The following is a 24172-nucleotide window of genomic DNA, read 5'->3' as shown; positions in this document are numbered from 1 at the left end:
AGATAATGTTTAAAAAAGATACTTCAAGACAATAAGGAGCTATTTGTTTGTACAAGAGTTCTACAGAAACCAAAAATTATGTGAATTCATACTTTTGGGAATTTTGTCTTTTCCAAGGACTTTGTTAATTATTTCATCAACTCTGAGGCAGTTAAGAATAAACACAGTCAAACAGGTACTTTAGGCTGGACGTGGTGGCTCACGCCTGTAATCCCAGCACTTTGGGAGGCTGAATTGCTTGAGTCCAGGAGTTCAAGACCAGCCTGGGCAACATGGCAAGACCCCATCTCTACAAAGAATACCAAAAATTAGCCACATGGTAGTGCATGCCAGTAGTCCCAGCTAATCAGGAGGCTGAGGTGCGAGGATCACTTGAGCCCAGGAGGTCGAGGCTGCAGTGAGCCGAGATCGTGCTACCGCACTCCAGCCTGGGTGACAGTGAGACCCTGTCTCAAAAGAAAAAAAAGCAAAAAAAAATCTCAAAAAGCTACATACTTCAACTAAAATTCAAAAACTTTCTGCTTCTGCCCTACCTGCCTAGATGACCAACTTCATCTTAGGTGAATTTTTTTTTTTTTGGTCTCCAAAATTCTACTTACATATGCAGCAGAAATCCAGGATGACTTTTGAGGAGAGAGAGAGAGAGAGAGTCTCTGAATAAAAGCACGGAGTGTTAGAACTTTTATTTCTGTATCCCTCAGTTCTGAGCAAAATGCCCACACTGTGGGATCTCAGTAAATCTTCCTGTCTCTTGGAGTGGACTTCCTTTAGGATACAGCAAGTTCTGACTGTGTCTTTCTAGGAAAGAGTCCTCCTCACTAAAAGAGTGGAATAGAGTCAGTGGTCATTTCAGTCACTAAATTCTCTGGCTGGTGATGCCAAAGCCAAGACTAGATCTGCTAATGATGCTGATTTTAAGTGCATAGGTCACTGTTACTTTGCTGTGTTTCCATAAAATGCCAGAAAATGAGCTGCTCAGCCAAACCCTGTGCCACACAGTAAGGGGAACCTTGAAAGAAAGAAGCAAAAGGCACAAATACCAACTATGAGGAATAAGGCAAATGGCTCTTTGAAGAGGCTCAAGGCCATACTAGTCCTCTCAGTCCCAGAAGAGTCATCTCCCAGCAGGGTGAGAACCAAAAGGTTGGTGAGATACTAAGGCTACCCATGGAGGAATTTGGGAGGGAATAAACAGCTACATCCAAACAAGTCCTTTAGAAGATTTTTAGCAGCAAGAGCTGGCTACTAGTAGGCCAGCCCTCTCTTAGCTAAAATGACGCAGTTGCTTTCTGTGAAAGTATGATTTTGATGTTCAGCACTCCACAGATACATACTATGTAAATGTTATCGCCGTGCACGAGTTCATACTGTTGCATAGAACGAGCTGGCAAGTGAGAAAGTGCCAGTTTCTATGTAGGCAGTCTTTCCACAGTCACTCCAGCCCTGTCTACCCCAGGACAGCAGAATTCTGGGTAGTGTAAATAATTGACGAATTCAAGTGTTGGTACTTTATATAGGGGCCAGTTAGAGACCCATGTAGGTATTTTCTCTGTTATGCTTCTTCTAAAAAGATTTTTATCTTGTTAATACTTACTGGTTTTGACTTAAAAAAAAAACAAACCATAGAATCAAAAGTTGGATACAGGTAGAGGATTCATTAATGAGAATGCATCTTTCACTACTGTTCAATGAATATTTGATGGCATTTTTATTCCCCCGGAATGTTCCGGTGCTGTAAATACTTCTGAAAAAGCTTTTCAGTGAGTTCACATTACGTCTCAGAATAGGCTAATGTTTGTTTGTATCATAATTCTAAGATAGGACTGTGGTCTCCCCGTCCCCCATGTTGTATGTCTCTCTCTCGTAATCTGACAACCCCGGTGGAAAGGTGTAGAGAGATTCTCCGTGTGGAAAATTCCTATGAGGTTTCAGAAGCCCATAACACTATTCCCATAATTGATTGGTCTTTAACTTGCCATTCTTAGGTGAGAGGATTCAATTAAAAAAAATTTTTTTTTTTAAATTTTGCCAACATCAGTGATCAAGTGTTTCTCTCATTTGTTTTGAACTGTGTGTCAGGAGTGGAATTTGAGCCCACACCTCCCTACAAGGACCAGAATCATTTCTTTTTTTATAAAACTGAGAATAGTGATACTGCTTTGCCAAAAATGAAAAGACTTTCTGTAAGCACATAGACAAACATGATGACTGGGTATGAAATGCTTACCAGTATGGTGATCACAGGTTGTGTAATCTTTCTGTGCTAAGAGTTAGCAGTAGGTTGGCTAGTCATTGGCCTGGGATGGCTTAATGTGACCCAACTTCCAGGTAGGAACCTGAATCAGATATCAAGAGACTTTTCTACCTCAGGAACCTAAACACAGAACAGAGCGCCCTCCTCAAATCTATCAAGTCAGTTGATTGTTAAATTCATAATTCCACAGTTCATAATCACTCTTATGGATGGTTAGGCAGTTAACTAGCCATATGGAAATGATAAGGAATTCCAATCAAGGTAAAACTGAGCAGCAGAGTGAAAATGCAGCAGCTTTCTGGTTTTTATTCTATATGAGAAAATGAGTTCTGGAGCTGCGAAGAACACCTGGTTATTCAGTTCTTGAGACATGCCTGATAGCTTTTCCCTGAGGCTAGGGACAGGAGAAATAATCATGGAATTTGAGAGAGAGGAGATTTAAGATAAGGTTGTCAAAAGGGATGAGTATTTTAAAGCCACCTCAGCCCACTGGACTTTTGGTTGCATACAAAACAGAATATACAGCCTGAGAATGGACAGCCAGCTGTGAACTTGCTGATTCACAGTGAATGTTATTTTTTGCCTCTGCATGCACCTCCCTTGCTCTGACTTGCCCTGCCGTGCTGTGGCCATCCACACCTTCTGCATGACTGGACTTTGCCTTCAGTGTCTTCAGATGGCCTGTAGGACACAGCCTCTTGCAAAGGAAGTGCTCAGAAGGTATATTTAGAAATGAATTTCCTAAACAGTTGAAAGTATCCTTCATAAGCAAAAGGACTGATTATATTTTTTCCTCTCTTTTTTTTGATGATTAAAAGCATTTTAAATACTATTTTTTTTTTGTCTCGATTGATTAAAGGAAATACCATCTATGGCGGAATATTGGCAGTGAGTAGAAGAAGTACAAAGCAGGCTTAATATTGACCTTATGGAGAGACAGGGAAAGGCGAATGAAATAATGAAAGTAACGGCTTACGTAATGTTGTATACTAATGTAATTAAATAAATGTGGAAAAATCCATGTATTTAAATGGGGGGTCTAAATCTAACACCTCACCACTCACTTTCTAATAGAAGCTATTTTTGTAAGTGTGTGGGAGTCTGGCAATATCCTTTTGGATAGAAATCGTTGTAGGTTTAAATCACTGATATAGCATGGATTAAGCAGATGAAAGCAATGAAGGAAGAGACTGTTTAGATTCCAGAGAATAAAATTCATAGAACTGTGAGAGGTGGAGCTTGAAATACTGCCACAGTTTTGAAGTTGTTTTAGTGACATCATGTTTCTATGCATGATTCTTACATATGTATCAAAGTGTGGGAGTATTCATCTTCCAGAATTCTAGAATTCATGATTTTGCAATCTAGCCTATCAAGTGATTCATATACAAAGCCTTTCTTTTTTCCTGAACTGTTGAATTTGGATAAATTGTGAATTGTGAGTTTTTTTAAACTAGTAAAATGCTATCTTTTGGAATTGCTTCTTAATTGTCTATGGTAAGGCATGAGGCTTGTTGCATGTTGCTTGTCAAAATATCTTGATATGATAAGGTACAGTTCAGAATTGTAATAAAAGAAGGGGCTATTTTTAATATCCCAGAGAGTTTAATTATAAAATAATTTTGTAGTAACATGATCTTTGACCAAATTTCTGTCTATCATTGTAGATCTTCATTTTGTATATTTTCTTTAGTTTTATGACAAGAATAATAATACTCGTCCCCCTCCCCGTATTTTCTTAGGACCTGAATAAGTACTACAGCTTGATGCTCAGTCCTCACTTATTATGGCTAATTTGAGAGACACTTGATACTGAAATGCAAAATCTGATGTTACTCAGCACTGGTTTATGAGCACCAGGGACTATGCTTTTTGCTGTATACACATCATGGTCTGCCTTCATAGTACCCCTGCAGGGGAGCTGGTATTGTGCCTGTTGTACAGGTTAAGAAACAAAGGTTCAACTTCAGTAAATCTTTAAAGGCTTGAAGTCACATCACAAAGAGAGTAGTTTATCCAGGATTTGAATTCAGCATTCTCTTACCCCACAGCCATTGTTCTTTCTGTTGAGAAGCATTTTTTCTTTTGTAACTTTGTGTGTTTTCATAAATTATCTCTAGGAACAAGCAGCTTTCTCTCTTCTAGATGTTATGACCTATTTTCTGTCTCATAACATGGCCAAGTACATAATTTGAGACTGTGTTTTTCATTGTTTGTCTTATATTGTTTTTCAGCAAATAAACATTAACCAAAATCAGGTAGCCAAGATGCCAAATCATGTAGCAAACCTACACATAGGGGGAACAAAGAAAAACTGAACATGCTAAGTGAGCCATCTTTTCACCTAGCATCTTAATTCTAAGGCATATGTTGCATGTTGCTTGTGAAAATATCTTAGTATCATAACATGCAGTTCAGAATTGTAATCAAAGAAGGGGCTACTTTTTAATCTTCGAGAGAGTTCAGTCTCCGCCCTTGGGCATGCACCTTGGGGCTTTGGGATCTCAGAGGTTCTTTTTATTAGCTTAATTGTTAGCTCAATAACTGTTTCCTTGTGCTTTCCTAGTAATGGGCACTTCCCTACTAGAAAGGGATGAACTCCAGATAGTATTCAGGTCATATGAGTGTAGTTTTGTTTGAAAAAAAAAACAAGAACAACGTGTTCATAAATATTGGCCATGACAGGTAACTATCAAATAGTGGTTTCATGTATTTATTTTAATTTTAATAAAAAAAAATTTTTTTTTTTTTTGAGACAGAGTCTTGCTCTTGTTGCCCGGGCTGGAGTGCAATGGCATGATCTCGGCTCACTGCAACCTCTACCTCCTGTGTTCAAGCGATTCTCCAGCCTCAGCCTCCTGAGTAGCCGGGATTACAGCCCCCCGCCACCATACCTGGTTAATTTTTGGATTTTTAGTAGAGACAGGGTTTCACCATGATGGCCAGGCTGGTCTCGAACTTCTGACCTCAGGTGATCTGCTCACCTCGGCCTCTCAAAGCTCTGGGATTACAGGCGTGAGCTACCACTCCCAGCCGAGTTTTTATTTTTGAGATAGAGTCTCACTCTGTCACCCAGGCTGGAGTGCAGTGGCACAATCTAGGCTCACTGCAACCTCTGCCTCCCAGGTTCAAGTGATTCTCATGACTCAGTCTCCTGAGTAGCTGGGATTATAGGCCTGTGCCACGACGCCCAGCTGATTTTTGTGTTTTTAGTAGAGATGTGGTTTTACCATGTTGTCCAGGCTGGTCTTGAACTCCTGACCTCAACTGCTCCACTCACCTCACCTCCCAAAGTGCTGGGATTATAGGCGTGAGCCACTGCACCTGGCCCATTTTTTTTAAAAGTAAAAAAGCAAACTAAAGTGTGGTATAGTTTTGAACATTTAGTGGAGTATAAGAAAAGAGAACCCATTTGACTCTTTGAGGTTCACTGATAGAGGGTTCTGTTTCCTTTTCTAGGAGCTGAGTGAGCATTGCTCTTGGTTTTGTGGGAGATAATATTTACAGTTATACTGTTGTGGATGTAGCTAAATAGTTTATTGGTTAATCCCCACACAAGACAAGAAAGATGCAATTATAACTACAGAGAGAAAACAATCACCAAAGTTTTAAAATCTAGCAATGTGAAGGGAGTGGAAGAGCAGACAGAAGCCTGAGACTAGAAGGCAGGAAAAGCAGCAGGAGAGAGAGGGACCTCGGTACTCATATTCTTCTCTTACATGGTGGGATGTAGAGAAATACTGTGTAATGCTGCTGAAACAGGAAACAGGGCTAACCAATTGAAGAACTAAAAATAGTATAATCAAGAAAAGTAGAGACAAAATAGAAGCGAAGTAAGTGTGAATGAGTTAGATATGGGGAGCGCAGTAAGTCCAGTAGATACTGTCGAGGTTGACAAATTGGGGATAGAAGCCTATCATTTAGTTAAGCTGATCACCATAGAAGGACTGTAAAAGCAATAATGGAAGGGAGTGGAAATGGGGAATATGGGCTCAGAGACACTTACTTTCCACTTCTTACCATGGTTCTGTTTAGGACAACTTATCTGCACATATATTACTTTTCATATAATTTAAGAAAAAGGAAGAATTTCAGCAAATTTTAGATGTACAGTGTCAGGAATAATTTTTCATGCATACTGTGACATTACTGTTATTACTAGGGTACCAGGGACTGCTATTGCCACTGGTGGAGGGTTCTGGTTTCCAAAGAATCAGGACAAGGGTTAAGTTGAGGCAAGGTGACAATAACTACACCCATGATCCCATTCAAGTATTCAACTGGTTTCATGGTTCGATCCTGATGAAAATATGGCAGAAGTCTTTAGATACAAGAAACATAAAGGAAAGAACCCCACTAGCCTTCTTCAAAAGTGCACAGTGAACAGGTTCCTCCTATCGGGGCTGCTGGGGAAGCCCAGCACCCTGGCTAATGCTCCAGGGCTGCAGGACCCTGCTTCCTGTTCTGGGATGCCCTGGCCATTCTGCAGAGTGCATATCTGCATTGCCTTTGTTTTCTCTGGTCTGAGGAGTGGCTGAGCTTCAGGGCACTGACTTCCTCCCAGGAACTTCCTGAAAGAGGAAATTTTGACTTTGCTGTATGAACACTGAATGCCTGTGGGTTGAAACAATGGCAGCTGCCGGTTTTTTCAAGCGGGAGCTCAGTTTTGTTTTGACCTTGGGAAGTGTGGATAGTTGTGTTCATGGCGCCTCCAGGTGGGCGGTCAAGGAAGAGAATCTTGGGGTAGGAGCCTTTGGAGAATGAGGACTTGAGTTTTCGATTTTTGCTTTTGGCCTTAATCTGTGTTGTGGTGGAGACAGCAGTAGCGAGATGGGGTTAGGGTGGGGAATGGAGTGTGAGAAGGGCCAGGGAAGGAGCTAACCAGAGAGTGAGTGCCAATAGCTGAAGGAAGCACTCTGCCTTAGGAGGCTTTATAAATAGATGCCTTTATCCAGTGTGTCTCATTTTGCCTCTCTCAGGCTTAATTTCTAAATAATCCCATTTTTCAAGATAAAGGAGATAAAAAGGGGTACTCTGAGATTCTCCCAGCAGGTGTGAAATCCTGCCTAATAATTGTAGCTGCAGATTTCTCTATCAGAAATTGATTTGCTGTTAATGTAGTCTAGTGCTTGCAAAGTCATATGCCTTTGGGATTCAGGCAGGTGGTTTTAAACGAGTGACACTGGGTGGGATCTCTGGCCAACCAAAACCTTACGGCTCATTGAAGCTGTTGTTCAGCTTTGAATGTTGCCACGTGTGCAGAGCAGGTTTTTAGGGTGGCCAGAGCTTCCAGTTTTCCAGATAAAGTATCTGCTTTTTATGTGAAATCTCTTGGATTTTAAATGTTGCCAACTAATTGAAAAGCTTAAAAACTATTGTCTAGAATTAAAAAACAAGTCTGGGCCGGGCGCGGTGGCTCATGCCTGTAATCCCAGCACTTTGGGAGGCCGAGGTGGGTGGATCACGAGGTCAGGAGTTCGAGACCAGCCTGGCTAACATGCCGAAACCCCGTCTCTACTAAATACAAAAATTAGCCAGTGTGGTGGTGTGTGCCTGTAATCCCAGCTACTTGGGAGGCTGAGGCAGGAGAATCACTTGAGTCTGGAAGGCGGAGGTTGCAGTGAGCTGAGATCGTGCCACTGCACTCCAGCCTGGGCGAGAGAGCGAGACTCTGTCTCAAAAACAAAACAAAGCAAAACAAAAAAAACCCCAAGCCTGTTGGAGGGATAGTTTCTGGCTGCCAATTTTTACCACTGGTTAGGACTCTTTAACACCTGACCCCAATTGTTCTTCAGCCTTGATTGTTGAAAATGAGCTGAACATTTACTGGGCACTTTGTTTGTGTTCTACCTTTTTCTAAAAGCATTTAAAGATGCTTTGTTATATATAAACTAATACATTAAAATTAGAAGCAGGTGGAAGACAAAAAGTTAAAACAACTGCAGGATAGTAAATGGAATCAGAATGAAATGATATCTACACATAATGTCAGCGGACCTCAAACTGGGCATGGAGCTTGCTAGCAATTGGCATAACACAGAAGCCTTATCAGTTATACCACTTGTAATATCTTTAAAACAAACTGTTTAATAGTGACGCAGCTCTTCCTGATGCCAGGATCAGAAGGACACCTCTCAGAAGGGTCTTCAAAAGAACACACTGAATCCTATGACTCTCACTACAGTGAGAGCTTTATAGGATTGTTCTTCCTGTTGCTCTCCATTAAAAGGCTGATAGTGGGGCTGGGGGCCGTGACTCACGCCTGTAATCCCAGCACTTTGGGAGGCTGAGGCGGGCGGATCATGAGGTCAAGAGATCAACTATCCTGGCCAACATGGTGAAACCCCGTCTCTACTAAAAATACAGAAGTTAGTTGGGCGTGGGAAGCTGAGGCAGGAGAATTGCTTGAACCTGGGAGGCGGAGGTTGCAGTGAGCCGAGATCGTGCCATCGCCCTCCAGCCTGCTGACGGAGCGAGACCTCGTCTCAAAAAAAAAAAAAAAAAAAAAAGCTGATAACGGTAAAAGTGTAGTCTGGGAAATGAGATACTAGCAATGGGACCTTCGGTAAGTTGCCCTATTTTTCTAAACCTGTTTCTTTATCTGTGTAATGAAGATAATTATATTAATATAAAGCAGCCACTCTCAAAGGACCATTGTGAGGCTTAACTGGTACAGTTTGAAGAAAGCACTTATTGCAGTTCTTGGTATCCAGTAAGCATTCTGTAAAAGTTGGCTGTGGTGAGTTAGAGAATTGCTAGCGGTGAGAGCTTATTTGTCAGAATGATTTAAATGTGACTGTCCAAGATTTATTTATGGAACTTAAATGTTTTCGTTTGCCACAATGCAATTTTTTATTCCACTTAATCTCTGGTCACCAAGAAAGTGTTGATTTACTTATGTACAGAAGATTTTGCAAGGCTCTAGGGGATGGGCCCTGCAGGGAACTTGTATTTTGGTTAACTAGGTAAAGACACAGTACAAGACAGGGAGCACCAAGGGCCATCTGAGCAAGGCTGAGTCGATCCATTGAGGGGTTGTCACAGTGAGCTGATACCAAACTAAGACTTCACAGTGATCCACTTTATTGTTTGGCAGGTGGAATTTTATACTTTGAATCGTTCCAAACACTGTACAAGAATATTTCATGCTATGCAACAAAGTAAAATGAGGATTTACCTGAGTATTTTTTATGAATCATTATAGGAGTGAGGTGAATAGCAACAATTAGTCATGCTTTGCAATTTGTATTAATTAAACCTTAGAACGTGGGGTAGTTAGGTTGAGCCATCCTTTGCATATTTTTTCATTACAGAGAGTCTTCTCAGCTGGCCTTGGGGCATACAGAGAGATGGAGATCTGCATAAGCAGCCTTGCATCCTGGGTGTTGAAAGTGCAGGCCATTATCCTCCCGTCTGACCTCCAGGATGTTAGGTGGCCTTTCTGTGCCTCAGTTTTATCATCTGTAAATTGGGTATGTTTATACTAGTGCCTAGTACATAAGGAGTGCTGCAAAGATTACATGAGTGTCTTTAAAGTCCTTACAACAGTCTCTCACACATAGTAAGGATGGCATATGTTAGTTACTATCATTAGTCCATCTTGGAGCAATGTATATTAAAATTTTAAAGACAGCTCTCTGGTCAGGATTAGACATGCAGCCTGTAGTTTCAGAACAAAATGCAGCTGACTGTGTACATGGGGATAACTTGATGATGCTCTGGAGCTCATTAGCTCATGGCTGTGGAATGGATGGGGGCATCTGGAGGGTCCCTGTTTCAGACCCAGAAATTGAAAGCTCAGCCCCAGCCTCAGCTCCAGCTCACTTGCTGTGTTGATATATGGCGAGTTCTTCAGTGTCTTAAAGTTTCTTTGTGCCTATAAAACAGGCTTAACCCTTCCATTCTTGGTGTGTGCTAAATTTTCATAAGAAATTCAGGAATATAATGGTTGGATGAATGAGTTATATTTTAAAGATTCTGTTAAAAATTAAAGGAGATGCAAATATAACAGCTAAATATTATTGCTTTGACTTCTAGGTTTTTGTAGAAATCTAAATATATGGTACTCACCATATGAGAAAATTAAGTTTTGCCTTATTATATAATAACACAATAAGGTCTTTCATTAATTGTTCAATTAAAAAAAAAATTTCCTGGAAATAACTTTAAGATTGAGCATGAAGACCCAGAAAATGACTTCATTGCCCCCTAAGTTGAGTCTCACTCTGTTGCCCAGGCTGGAGTACAGTGGCACAATCTCAGCTCACTGCAGCCTCTGCCTCCTATGTCCAAGTGATTCTCCTGCCTCAGCCTCCCAAGTGGCTGGGATCATAGGCACACACCACCATGCCTGGCTAATTTTTGTATTTTTAGTAGAGACAGGGTTTCATCATGTTGACCAGGCTGGTCTTGAACTCCTGACCGCAAGTGATCTGCCTGCCTTGGCCTCCCAAAGTGCTGGGATTACAGGTGTGAGCCACCACACCTGGCCATTGCTCCCTATTTCTATGTTTCCCTCAAAGAATTGACTTGAATCTCAGTGTGGTTGTAAACTCTTCCTAATCAATTTCTGCTCCTTGTGCTGACAGCATTTTCCATACACGTTAGACTTGCTTTTTTGGGAGAGTTGCTCTGAAGTGAGTGGTTCACAGAGGTGAGGGCATACACTGGCTGCATGTAAAAATATGTCCCTGCCCTTCCTGCTGCACATGCAGGGACAGGGATTGGGGAGCCTTGCAGTAGAGCCAGGTGCTCAGCCTACTTGTGTCTAAAGATGTGGGGCTGATGTCGTGCATTCTGTATAGGAGTAGTTCATTTCATGGTCTCCTTAAAGGATAATTCTTGGCCATTCTCACACATTTATTCTTCACATAATATTAAGAATCATTTGTTAACCTCTAAAAAAAAAAACCCATTGGTTTTGAATGTGATTGCAGTAAACATATAGATTAATTTTGGGGAAATTTATACTTAAAGTCCAGTAATGTGGTACGTCTTACTTTTTTTTTCTTTTTTAATGTCTTCTCTTTTTTACATCAGTAAAGGAATTATTATTACGCTTTTTTTGAGATAGAGTCTCACTGTTGTCACCCGGGCTGGAGTGCAATGGTGCGATCTCTGCTCACTGCAAACTCCACCACCCGGATTCCAGCAATTCTCCTGCCTCAACCTCTTGAGTAGCTGAGATTACAGGTGCCCACCACCATCCCCGGCTAATTTTTGTATTTTTAGTAGAGATGGGGTTTCACCATGTTGACCAGGCTAGTCTTGAACTCCTGACCTCAGGTGATCCACCTGCCTCGGCCTCCCAAAGTGCTGTGATTACAGGCATGAGCCACTGTGCCTGGCCAGTAAATGAAATATTGTCCTTTTATTTATATGGGTCCTACATTTCCTGTTAAATTTATTCCTAGATATTTTATATTTTGTTTTTGATTGCTGTAGTGAATAGACTGTTCTCAAATTGTATCTTGTAACTAGTATTTACTTATTATAGAAAAGCTATTGGTTTTCTTACATTTATTAGTGGGCTTATGAAGCCCATTTACTGAGTTGCCTCAAAATGGAACTGATGTTACCTGCATTTGTTTTGTGAATAAAGGAAAAAAAAACAGTATGAGAAACTTATATTTTAATTTTATTCTCTGTTAGACTCTAAAGTGCATCCTGGGTCCCTCTTTTTTTTTCATTTTTGTGTCCCTAGTACCTGTCTCGGGATTTGCCATGGTGCATGCACAATTAATATTTGTAGAATATTTCTTAACTTTCTTAATTCCATAATAGCTTTCTCTCTTGGCTTTTTCAGAGAAAAGCAACTATATTATTCCCCAATACTAATGATTTTGTTTTCTTTCTAGTATTTTTTTCATTTTAATTGTTATTAGTTTGGCTAGAACTTTCCGTGTAATATTCAATGATAGTCACCGTAGTAGACATCCTTATTCAGTCCTGAATTTAATGGGAATAATGTTTTACTCTTTAATGTTTAATGTTTACAACTTGTTTCTCCATATCTTCTAGTATTTTCTTCAATTGCTAGAAAAATCCCTGTTATTCTAGTAATATATTACTGAATTTAATTTCTGTTTTTCTTATGATTTTGTTTGTACTCACATTTTCTTTATTATTTTTTGTTTATGCTAGCCTGATAAAGTGAATTTAAAATTTTCCATTTTTTTTTTTCAAAGAGTATAAATCATGTAGGAATTATCTGGATGGTCCTTGAAGGTTTGGCAGAACTTACCTATAAAACTGGCATGACTGGCAGCCTTTTATTTATTCTTCCTTCTTTCTTACTATTTAATGCTGTACAAGTATTATAGGAAGAAAATTTAGAATGTGGCAGATGACTAGTAAGTAGACAGATTACCTGAATTTCGACTCTCCTATGAAAAGCATTTATGAACATTTTGGTTTACGTCCTTCTAAGCATTTTCCCCATTCATGAATACACATAAATATATATATCAATTACATAAATTATCTTAAAGAATGTTATTGTATGTTATGTGTTATTTTGTAACATTTTGAACATCTTTCTACATTGGTTAAAATAAGTCTACATCATTTTTATGGGCTGCATAGTATTTCATTACATAAATATATAATGTATTTAGCTAATTTTCTCTTAGTGAGTATTTTGTTTCCAGTTTGCTTTACTACATAAAACTTGAGTGATTGTTTTATTTAGACATTTTTTGCTTAATTTATCTGATTTTCTTATGGCATAGTGCTACAAATATAATTACTGGATCAAAAGGTAACGAATATTTTAAAGTACATTTGGCAAATTGCCTTCCAGAAATGTTACATTTACAGGTATCAATTACAGGGTATCAAGGTATCATTTACCCTTAACTGTCACTGAAAGATTTCTAAAAGAAAATTATCTGATTATAATTTGGCATGTGATTGCAGCAGGGCTCATTTTCCTGACTGGGATGGGTGAGGAAAACCTGGAGTATTGCAGGCACTGCTATTCACCGTTGCACTTAGGCAGGTTTCAGAGGCTTATGGACTGGTTGCCAGTTCCACACTCTTTTCCCTTTTGTCTGAACGAGGGCTAAGAACCCACATTTACTGTGTCTTTCTTGCCACCCTCCCTGCCCTGAGAATGCCAGAAGGAAAAGCCAAAACTTTGGAGTAGCACTTTAAAAATTCTAGGTTGAGTATCCCTTATCTGAAATGCTTGGGAACAGAAGTGGTTAGGATTTTGAATTTTAGATTTTGGAAAATTTCTTTCTATACTTACCAATTGTGAACATGTCTAACCCGAAAATCTGAAATCCAGAAGGCTCCACTGAAGATTTCCTTTGAGCATCATGTGGGTGCCCAAAAAGTTTTGGGTTTCTGAGCATTTTGGATTTTATGTTCAAACTATTTTTTTTTAATCAAAATAAAATGTATTACATGTGAAAAAAAGTTCAAAGAGTACAAAGGCAAAACAGAGATGGAAAATTTCAACCCCATTTTCTAGAAACAAACTACAATTTGCAATTTGTTATCTACTATTCCAGGCCTAGGTGGCTGGTTGCTTTTGTTGGCTGGCTGCTTTCTCTTCAGGAGCATCAATTGGGGAAGTGTCATTTTATCTTTGTTTCTATGTTGCCATTGACAGCAGGGGAACTAACAGGGACTGAAAAAAAAGGCTTTGCTTACTTTGTTATATTTAATTTCATAACAGTTCTCCTACTAACATGCTATTTTACATTTGGAGAAATGGGAAAGAGTTTAAATAGCTTATGTAAGGTGGATAGATAATAAGTGGCACAGTTGGGATTTGAACCTATTTTGTTTTCATGATATTTGCTCCACTATCAGGAACCTCGTTTGCCTAAACTTGTGCTAATATGGTAACCACTAGGCACATGTAGTAGTTTAAATTTAAAGCAACTAAAATTAAATAAAAATTAAAAATTCAGTTCCTCAGTTGCACTGCATTTCAAATGCCCAATAGATACATGTGACTAGTTACTATTTTTTGTTGTTGTTGTTGTTGTTGTTGTTGTTGTTGAGACGGAGTCTCGCTCTGTCGCCCAGGCTGGAGTGCAGTGGCCGGATCTCAGCTCACTGCAAGCTCCGCCTCCCGGGTTTACGCCATTCTCCTGCCTCAGCCTCCGGAGTAGCTGGGACTACAGGCGCCCGCCACCTCGCCCGGCTAGTTTTTTTTTTGTATTTTAGTAGAGTCGGGGTTTCACCGTGTTAGCCAGGATGGTCTCGATCCCCTGACCTCGTGATCCGCCCGTCTCGGCCTCCCAAAGTGCTGGGATTACAGGCTTGAGCCACCGCGCCCGGCCATGACTAGTTACTATTAAATAACATAGATAAAGACCAGATAGATAAAGAACATCTGCATTATTTGGAAAGTTCTGTTTGACAAAGATGGATTCACTAAAGTCTGAAAAACATGGATATGATAAAAAATCATGGCTCTTTTTAAAAATTTAAGCTCTATGCTAGCACATTTAGGATATCTGTATGTTCTAGATTTAGAAATATAGTTCTGAAAAACCTAGTTGTTCCAGAAATGGGCAAACCGGCTAGGTCCAAATTTGTTTAATTTTTAAATTTTTCCACACATTTTCTTTTATTCAATATTCTTTATATTTGAAGTGGATTTCTTGTAGAGAGCATATAGTTGGCTTTTGTTTTTTGATCCATCTGATAATTTTATTTTAATTGGTTTATTCAGCCCATTGATGTTCAAAGTGATTTTTTATATAATTGGATTACTAGCTTCATATTTGTTACTAGTTTCTATTTGTTGTGCTTGTTTTCTTCCTATTTTTTTTGTCTTCCACTGTTTTTCTGGCTATTGTGATTTTAATTGAGTAGCTTATCTGCCATTTTCTCTATTAGCATATTATATTTCCTTTATTACTTTTTTTTTTATTATACTTTAAGTTCTGGGTTACATGCGCAGAATGTACAATTTTGTTACATAGGTATACACGTGCCATGGTGGTTTGCTGCACCCATCAACCCATCACCTATATTAGATATTTCTCCTAATGTTATCTCTCCCCTAGCCCCCCACACCCCACAGACCCCAGTGTGTGATGTTGCCCACCCTGTGTCCATGTGTTCTCATTGTTCGACTCCCACTTAGGAGTGAGAACATGCAGTGTTTGGTTTTCTGATCTGGTGATAGTTTGCTGAGAATGATGGTTTCCAGCTTCATCCATGTCCCTGCAAAGGGCATGAACTCATCCTTTTTTATGGCTGCATAGTATTCCATGGTGTACATGTGCCACATTTTCTTAATCCAGTCTATCATTGATGGACATTTGGGTTGGTTCTAAGTCTTTGCTATTGTGAATAGTGCCACAGTAAACATATATGTGCATGTGTCTTTATCGTAGAATGGTTTATAATCCTTTGGGAATATGCCCAGTAATGGCATTGCTGGGTCAAATGGTATTTCTACTTCTAGATCCTTGGAGGAATCACCACACTATCTTCCACAATGGTTGAACTAATTTACACTCCCACCAATGGCGTAAAAGCGTTCGTATTTTTCCACAGCCTCTCCAGCATCTGTTGTTTCCTGACTTTTTAATGATCATCATTCTAACTGGCATGAGATGGTATCTCATTGTGGTATTGATTTGCATTTCTCTAATGACCAGTGATGAGCATTTATTCATATGTCTTGTTGGCTGCATAAATGTCTCCTTTTGAGAAGTGTCTGTTCATATACTTTGCCCACTTTTTGTTGGGGTTGTTTGCTTTTTTCTTGTAAGTTTGTTTAAGTTCTTTGTAGAGTCTGGATATTAGCCCTTTGTCAGATGGATAGATAGCAAAATTTTTCTCACATTCTTTAGGTTGCCTGTTCACTCTGATGATAGTTTCTTTTGCTGTGCAGGAGCTCTTCAGTTTAATTAGATCCCATTTGTCAATTTTGGCTTTTGATGCCATTGCTTTTGTTGTTTTAGACATGAAGTCTTTGCCCATGCCTGTGTCCTGAATGGTATTTCCCAGGTTTTCTTCTAGGATTTTTATGGTCCTAGGTCTTACGTTTAAGTCTTTAATCCATCTTGAGTTGATTTTTGTGTAAGGTGTAAGGAAGAGGTCCAGTTTCAGTTTTCTGCATGTGGCTAGCCAGTTTTCCCAACACCATTTATGAAATAGGGAATCTTTTCCCCATTGCTTCTGTGTGTAAGGTTTGTCAGAGATCAGATGGTGGCAGATGTGTGGTGTTACTTCTGAGGCCTCTGTTCTGTTCCATTGGTCTATATATCTGATTTGGTACCTGTACCATGCTGTTTTGGTCGCTGTAACCTTGTAGTATAGTTTGAAGTCAGGGAGCGTGATGCCTCCAGCTTTGTTCTTCTGGCCCAGGATTGTCTTGGCTGTGCGAGCTCTTTTTTGGTTCCATGTGAAGTTTAAAGTACTTTTTTCCTGTTCTCTGAAGAAAGTCATTGGTAGCTTGATGGGAATAGCATTGAGTCTATGAATTACTTTGGGCAGTATGGCCATTTTCATGATATTGATTCTTCCTATCCGTGAGCATGGAATGTTTTTCCATTTGTTTGTGTCCTCTCATTTCCTTGAGCAGTGGTTTGTAGTTCTCCTTGAAGAGGTCTTTCACATCCTTTGTAAGTTGTATTACTAGGTATTTTATTCACTTAGTAGCAGTTGTGAATGGGAGTTCACTCATGATTTGACTGTCATTATTGTATAGGAATGCTTCTGATTTTTGCACATTGATTTTGTGTCCTGAGACTTTGCTGAAGTTGCTTATCAGCTTAAGGAGATTTGGGGCTGAGATGATGGGGTTTTCTAAATGTACAATCATGTCATCTGCAAACAGAGACAATTTGACTTCTTCTTTTCCCTATTTGAATACCTTTTCTTTCTTTCTCTTGCCTGATTGCCCTGGTCAGAACTTCCAATACTGTATTGAATAGGAGTGGTGAGAGAGGGCGTTCTTGTCTTGTGCCGGTTTTCAAAGGAAATGCTTCCAGTTTTTGCCCATTCAGTATGATATTGGCGGTGGGTCTGTCATAAATAGCTCTTATTATTTTGAGATATGTTCCATCGATACCTAGTTTATTGACAGTTTTTAGCATGAAACACTGTTGAATTTTGTTGAAGTCCTTTTCTGCATCTATTGAGATAATCATGTGGTTTTTGTTGTTGGTTTTGTTTATGTGATGGATTACGTTTATTGATTTGTGTATGTTGAACCAGCCTTGCATCCCAGGGATGAAGCTGGTTTAATTGTGGTGGATAAGCTTTTTGATGCGCTGTTGGATTCAGTTTGCCAGTAATTTATTGAGGATTTTTGCGTCGATGTTCATCAGGGATATTGGCCTAAAATTCTCTTTTTTGTTGCGTCTCTGCCAGGCTTTGGTATCCGGATGATGCTGGCCTCATAAAATGAGTTCAGGAGGATTCCCTCTTTTTCTATTGATTGAAACAGTTTCAGAAGGAATGGTACCAGTTCCTCTTTGTACCTCTGGTAGAATTCGGCTGTGAATCCATCTAGTCCTGGACTTTTTTTGGTTGGTAGGCTATTAATTATTGCCTCAATTTCAGAACCTGTTATTTGTCTACTCAGAGATTCAACTTCTTCCTGGTTTAGTCTTGGGAGGGTGTATGTGTCTAGGAATTTATCCATTTCTTTTCGACTTTCTAGTTTATTTGTGTAGAGGGGATTATAGTATTCTCTGATGGTAGTTTGTATTTCTGTGGGATTGGTGGCGATATCCCCTTTACCATTTTTTCTTGCATCTATTTGATTCTTCTGTCTTTTCTTCTTTATTAATCTTGCTAATGGTCTATCAATTTTGTTGAAAAATCAGCTCCTGGATTCATTGATTTTTTTTTTTTTTTTTGGAAGGGTTTTTTGTGTGTCTATCTCCTTTAGTTCTGCTCTGATCTTAATTATTTCTTGTCTTCTGCTAGCTTTTGAATTTGTTTGCTCTTGATTCTCTAGTTCTTTTAATTGTGATGTTAGGGTGTCAATTTTAGATCTTTCCTGCTTTCTCTTGTGGGCATTTAGTGGTATAAATTTCCCTCTACACACTGCATTAAATGTGTCCCAGAGATTCTGGTACATTCAGGCTTTGTTCTCATTGGTTTCAAAGAACATCTTTATTTCTGCCTTTATTTCTGCCTTTATTTCATTATTTACCCGGTAGTCATTCAGGATCAGGTTGTTCAGTTTCCATGTAGTTGTGCGGTTTTAGTGAATTTCTTCATCCTGAGTTCTAATNCTGCTCTGATCTTAATTATTTCTTGTCTTCTGCTAGCTTTTGAATTTGTTTGCTCTTGATTCTCTAGTTCTTTTAATTGTGATGTTAGGGTGTCAATTTTAGATCTTTCCTGCTTTCTCTTGTGGGCATTTAGTGGTATAAATTTCCCTCTACACACTGCATTAAATGTGTCCCAGAGATTCTGGTACATTCAGGCTTTGTTCTCATTGGTTTCAAAGAACATCTTTATTTCTGCCTTTATTTCTGCCTTTATTTCATTATTTACCCGGTAGTCATTCAGGATCAGGTTGTTCAGTTTCCATGTAGTTGTGCGGTTTTTAGTGAATTTCTTCATCCTGAGTTCTAATTTGATTGTACTGTGGTCTGAGAGACAGTTTGTTGTGATTTCTGTTCTTTTACATTTGCTGAGGAGTGTTTTACTTCCAATTATGTTGTCATTTTAGAATAATAAGTGCGATGTGGTGCTGAGAAGAATGTATATTCTGTTGATTTGGAGTGGAGAGTTCTGTAGATGACTATTAGGTCCACTTGGGCCAGAGCTGAGTTCAAATCCTGGATATCCTTGTTAATTTTCTGTCTCGTTGATCTGTTTATTACTGACAGTGGGATGTTAAAGTCTCTATTATTGTGTGGGAGTCTAAGTCTCTTTGTATGTCTCTAAGAACTTGCTTTATGAATCTGGGTGCTCCTGTATTGGGTGCGTATATGTTTAGGATAGTTAGCTCTTCTTGTTGAATTGATCCCTTTATCATTATGTGATGGCTTTCTTTTTCTCTTTTGATCTTTGTTGGCTGTTTTATCAGAGACCAGGATTGCAACCCCTGCTTTTTTTTTGCTTTCCATTTGCTTGGTAGCTCTTCCCCCATCCCTTTATTTTGAGCCTGTATGTGTCTTTGCATGTGAGGCAGGTCTCCTGAATACAGCAAACTGATGTGTCTTGACTCTTTATCCAGTTTGCCAGTCTGTGTCTTTTAATTGGGGCATTTAGCTCATTTACATTTAAGGTTAATATTGTTTTGTGTGAATTTGATTCTGTCATTATGATGCTTGCTGGTTATTTCGCCCATTAATTGATGCAGTTTCTTCATAGCATCGATGGTCTTTACAATTTGGCATGTTTTTTGCAGTGCCTAGTACCGGTTGTTCTTTCCATGTTTAGTGCTTCCTTCAGGAGCTCCTGTAAGGCAGTCCTGGTGGTGACAAAATCTCTCAGCATTTGCTTGTCTGTAAAGGATTTTAATTCTCCGTCACTTGTGAAGCTTAGTTTGGCTGGATATGAGATTCTGGGTTGAAAATTCTTTTCTTTAAGAATGTCGAATATTGGCCCCACTCTCTTCTGGCTTGTAGAGTTTCTGCCGAGAGATCTGCTGTTAGTCTGATGGGCTTCCCTTTGTGGGTAACCCAACCTTTCTCTCTCACTGCTCTTAACATTTTTTCCTTCATTTCAACCTTGGTGAATCTGACGTTTATGTGTCTTTGGGTTGCTTTCTCGAGGAGTATCTTTGTGGTGTTCTCTGTATTTCTTGAATTTGAATGTTGACCTACCTTGTTAGGTTGAGAAAATTCTGGATAATATCCTGAAGAGTGTTTTCTAACTTGGTTCCATTTTCCCCATCACTTTCAGGTACACCAATCAAACTTAGATTTGGTCTTCTCATATAGTCTCGTATTTCTTAAAGGCTTTGTCTGTTTCTTTTTACTCTTTTCTCGACTCTTGTCTGCTTACTTTATGTCGTTAATTTACCAGTCGCCGATACCCTTTCTTCTGCTTGATTGAATCAGTTGTTGAAGCTCGTGTATGCTTCATAAAGTTCTCATACTATGGTTTTCAGCTCCATCAGGTCATTTAAGGTCTTCTCTACACTGATTATTCTAGTTAGTCATTTGTCTAACCTTTTTTTCAAGGTTTTTAGATTCCTTGCGATGGGTTTGAACATGCTCCTTTAGCTCGGAAAAGTTTGTTATTACCAACCTTCTGAATCCTGCTTCTGTCAACACGTCAAACTCATTCTCCATCCAATTTTGTTCCCTCGCTGGTGAGGAGTTGTGTTCCTTTGGAGGAGAAGAGACGTTCTGGTGTTTGGAATTTTCAGCCTTTCTGCTCTGGTTTCTCCCCGTCTTTGTGGTTTTGTCTCCCTTTGGTCTTTGATGTTGGTGACCTTTGGATGGGGTTTTGGTGTGGATGTGCTTTTTGTTGATGTTGATGCTGTTCCTGTCTGTTTGTTAGTTTTCCTTGTAACAGACCGGCCCCTCAGCTCTAGGTCTGTTGGAGTTTGCTGGAGGTCCACTCCAGACCCTGTTTGCCTGGGTATCACCAGTGGAGGCTGCAGAACAGCAAATATTGCTGCCTGATCCTTCCTCTGGAAACTTCGTCCCAGAGGGGCACCTGCCTGTATGAGGTGTCAGTCAGCCCCTACTGGGAGGTGTCTCCCAGTCAGGATACCCGGGTGTCAGGGACCCACTTGAGGAGGCAGTCTGTTTATTCTTGGAGCTTGAACACCATGCTGGGAGAACCACTACTCTCTAAGAGCTGTCAGGCAGAGAGATTTAAGTCTAGAGAAACTGTCTGCTGCCTTTTGTTCATATGTCCTGCCCCCAGAGGTGGAATCTAGAGAGGCAGTAGGTCTTGCTGAGCTGCGGTGGGCTCCACCCAGTTTGAGCTTCTCTGATGCTTTGTTAACATTGTGAGCATAGAACCCCTACTCAAGCCTCAACAATGGCAGACGCCCCTCCCCCCACCAAACTTCAGAGTCCCAGGTGGATCTCAAGGCTCTGTGGGCCTAGGACCTGCAGAGCCAGGCATGGAAGGGAATCTCCTGGTCTGCCAGTTGCGAAGACCATGGGAAAAGCTCAGTATTTGAACAGGAGTGTATCGCTCCTCCAGGTACAGTCACTCATGGCTTCTCTGGGCTAGGAAAGAGAAAGCCCCTGACCCCTTTGCTTCCTGGGTGAGGTGATGCCCTGCCCTGCTTTGGCTTGCCCTCTGTGTGCTGCACCCACTGTCCAACTAGTCTCAGTGAGATGAACCAGGTACCTCAGTTGGAAATGCAGAAATCACGCATCTTCTGCGTCGATCTCACTGGGAGCTGTTGACTGGAGCTGTTCCTATTTGGCCACCTTGAAAGTGACCCCTTGGTCCAAAATTTAAAGTGAATTAATTATTGATCACCTGTTTTTATCCCAGTGGGATTGGGATACAGATGTTTTAAGGAACATGTTCACTGGAAAGTTTGGACAAATCTGTAAGTGGGACGTCCAGAGCAAGAATGTCACCTTTTATCTTTTTTCCCCTGAAAAAAGTGAAGATGATATATATTAATATTTTCCCTACTGTATGTATATAGTCTCTTAACCAAGTGTTAATCTGTGTTTTTAAAGGTAATGTTTTAAGAGTGAATTGGCACAATGGGAAGACTGCCTCTGCCTTCAACCCCAGGTTTTGATTATAGCCCACACTACTGCCTTTGAAAAGCCCTAAGTGCCTCTCTTCCTGATGTGTGTGTGCAGTTGGGCTGCTGGGTAACTTTTGATAACACTGAATCAAGTTGGGGAAGAAAACTTGTGTCCAGGGCTAATGTGATGCAGGTTTGCAACGTGGAACTGAGCATGAGCATGGGGCAGAGTAGAGAGGAGGAGTTTGTGACTCAGTCAGCTTGCTTTTTTTTTTTTTTTTTTTTTTTTTTTTTTTTTTTTGTGGAGACAAAGTCTTGCTCTGTCATCCAGGCTGGAGTGCAGTGGCATAAATCTGGGCTCACTGCAACCTCTGTCTCCCGAGTTCAAGTGATTCTCCTGTCTCAGCCTCCCGAGTAGCTGGAATTACAGACATGCGCCCCCACACCTGGCTAATTTTTGTGTTTTGGTAGAGACAGGGTTTCACCATGTTGGCCAGGCTGGTCTCAAACTCCTGACCTCAGGTGATCTGCCTGCCTTGGCCTCCCAAAGTGCTGGGATTACAGGTGTGAGCCATCACCTTGATAACAAGGTTCAGATCTTTGGCTTATGAAGTTGCTCATGAAGAATTTGGTGGTGAGTTAGAGAAACGGGTACTGGTCTCTTTGTCTACGGAATGCATGCCTGAGACTAAGAAAACACTTTGTTCCTTTTGCCTTACATTTAGTAGGCATGTATTACATGCCTGATGAATATATGAATCTGATGCCTTTACATATTTAAAGAAGGAACTGCCCCCAGTTTCCTGGGAAATCCATAGTGTTGAACTGTTGATGTGGCTAGAAAGTAACCTGGGTTGTTTTCCAGTGCTCTTCAAACTACTGAAAATTTTGCTGTGCAATATTTAAAACTGTTAGTGCTATTAGTAAAATTCATAGTATGTACTAATATATATATAACATACATTAGTATAATCTATATTATATATAGATTAGTGTAATCTCTCTTCCATCATCTGCATTTTATGACTTTTTGTTTCTAAGTTGGCCTTAATTGTATTCTTCCATGTCAGGAAATGTTAAATTGGCTGTCACATCAGGCTAATTGTATAGGGAGGCAAGATGTTGGGCAGTAAACAAGATAATTCCTGAGTTTAAATTGGAAACGTTGATGATTGCATTAACTTTCAGTCCAGCAAAAATTCTTAAATTGATGCTTTAGGGTGCTGGATGGTAATTCGGGTGTGTTAGAAAATTACAGGGAATCACAGGGATGTGAAATCATTAAGAAAACCACAGTTGTATTTACCACCTGCCAGGTGGCAAGGCCAGAGGCAGAACTGGGGTGTTGAATAAGACTGAATGGGCCACTTGGCTGCATTACGAAGGAGTTACTGTATCTCCCTGGGTTAGAAATAACAGACCCAGGAGTGCATGCAGACCAAGGGCAAACCTCAAAGAGTAAATATACTTTAATTTCTTTAGGGAGAAAGTGAAGTCCTACCATGATTGGTTGAAAATATTTTTATCTGGACTAAGCTCTTGGCTCTGCCATCACACATCACTAGGGAGAAGAGCACTGTCCATTAAGGTGCCCTCACCTGGGTGCATTTGCTGGTGGCATCACTTCCCCCAGACTCTCTGGGAGCAGAATCAGCTTGCCACAGGAGGTGATTTCCCATAAAATCCCCATACTTAGGGATTACTTTGCCGGTGAATGCTGGCTTTGGTACTCTGAGTTCCTCTTTAAGAGCCCCGGCATAATTGTGTCTCTGTTTTGGCAAATGACACTATCTTGCCTTTGGTTTGGTACACTTACGAAAATTAATTTGGAATGAAATGTAATTGAAGGCCATTTACATCTGATGGCCAGATCTATTAGAACAGAGCAGTGTTGTGGATTGGGAAATGGAAAGCATTTGAGATAGTGTCTGGGAAATACATTCAATGCATAGAATGTCACTGCCTTGTCTAATAGCCTAATTTAAATTACTTTTTTGCTTTGCTATTGCATTAGATTGTTCCAGGTAAACTGTAGTTCAAGAGGAAGGAAACTAAACACTTAGGCATCCTGATACATCTATTATCATTTGTATAAGAATTGGAAAACACTTTAATGAAATTTGTAGTTTTTGATTCCTCTGATGAAAAAAGAGGACTGTAATTCACCTTTTGAATTTATTGGTTCATTTAGCCTGTAGGGATTTAATTTCATCTGAAGTGGTCCTAAAATATTTTATTCTAAGCAGACAACATCCTTGGTGTTTTTATTTCTGCCTTTCTACAGTTTCAGTTCTTTATCTTTAAAA

At 39.9% G+C, this 24172-nt stretch overlaps 1 protein-coding gene across 4 annotated transcripts in view; it reads left to right on the top strand.

The window, feature by feature from the left end:
• The window catches only part of LOC108542641 (guanine nucleotide-binding protein G(q) subunit alpha), a 328639-nt gene that overhangs the window by 46702 nt on the left and 257765 nt on the right, over positions 1-24172 (top strand). For 3 of the 4 annotated variants that reach the window (XM_017892718.1, XM_017892716.1, XM_017892717.1), the window contains exon 1: positions 21232-21358. The exons of the other annotated variant lie outside the window; for it this stretch is intronic. The gene's annotated coding sequence lies outside the window, so the exon portion shown is untranslated. Of the gene's footprint in view, positions 1-21231; positions 21359-24172 lie in introns of those variants that run through there. 4 annotated transcript variants of the gene reach the window in all.

Source organism: Rhinopithecus bieti, unplaced genomic scaffold (assembly GCF_001698545.2).
Source record: "Rhinopithecus bieti isolate Rb0 unplaced genomic scaffold, ASM169854v2 scaffold_19708, whole genome shotgun sequence".
In the NCBI taxonomy this organism is placed as follows: domain Eukaryota; kingdom Metazoa; phylum Chordata; class Mammalia; order Primates; family Cercopithecidae; genus Rhinopithecus; species Rhinopithecus bieti.
This window is presented reverse-complemented; position numbering and strand designations above follow the sequence as displayed.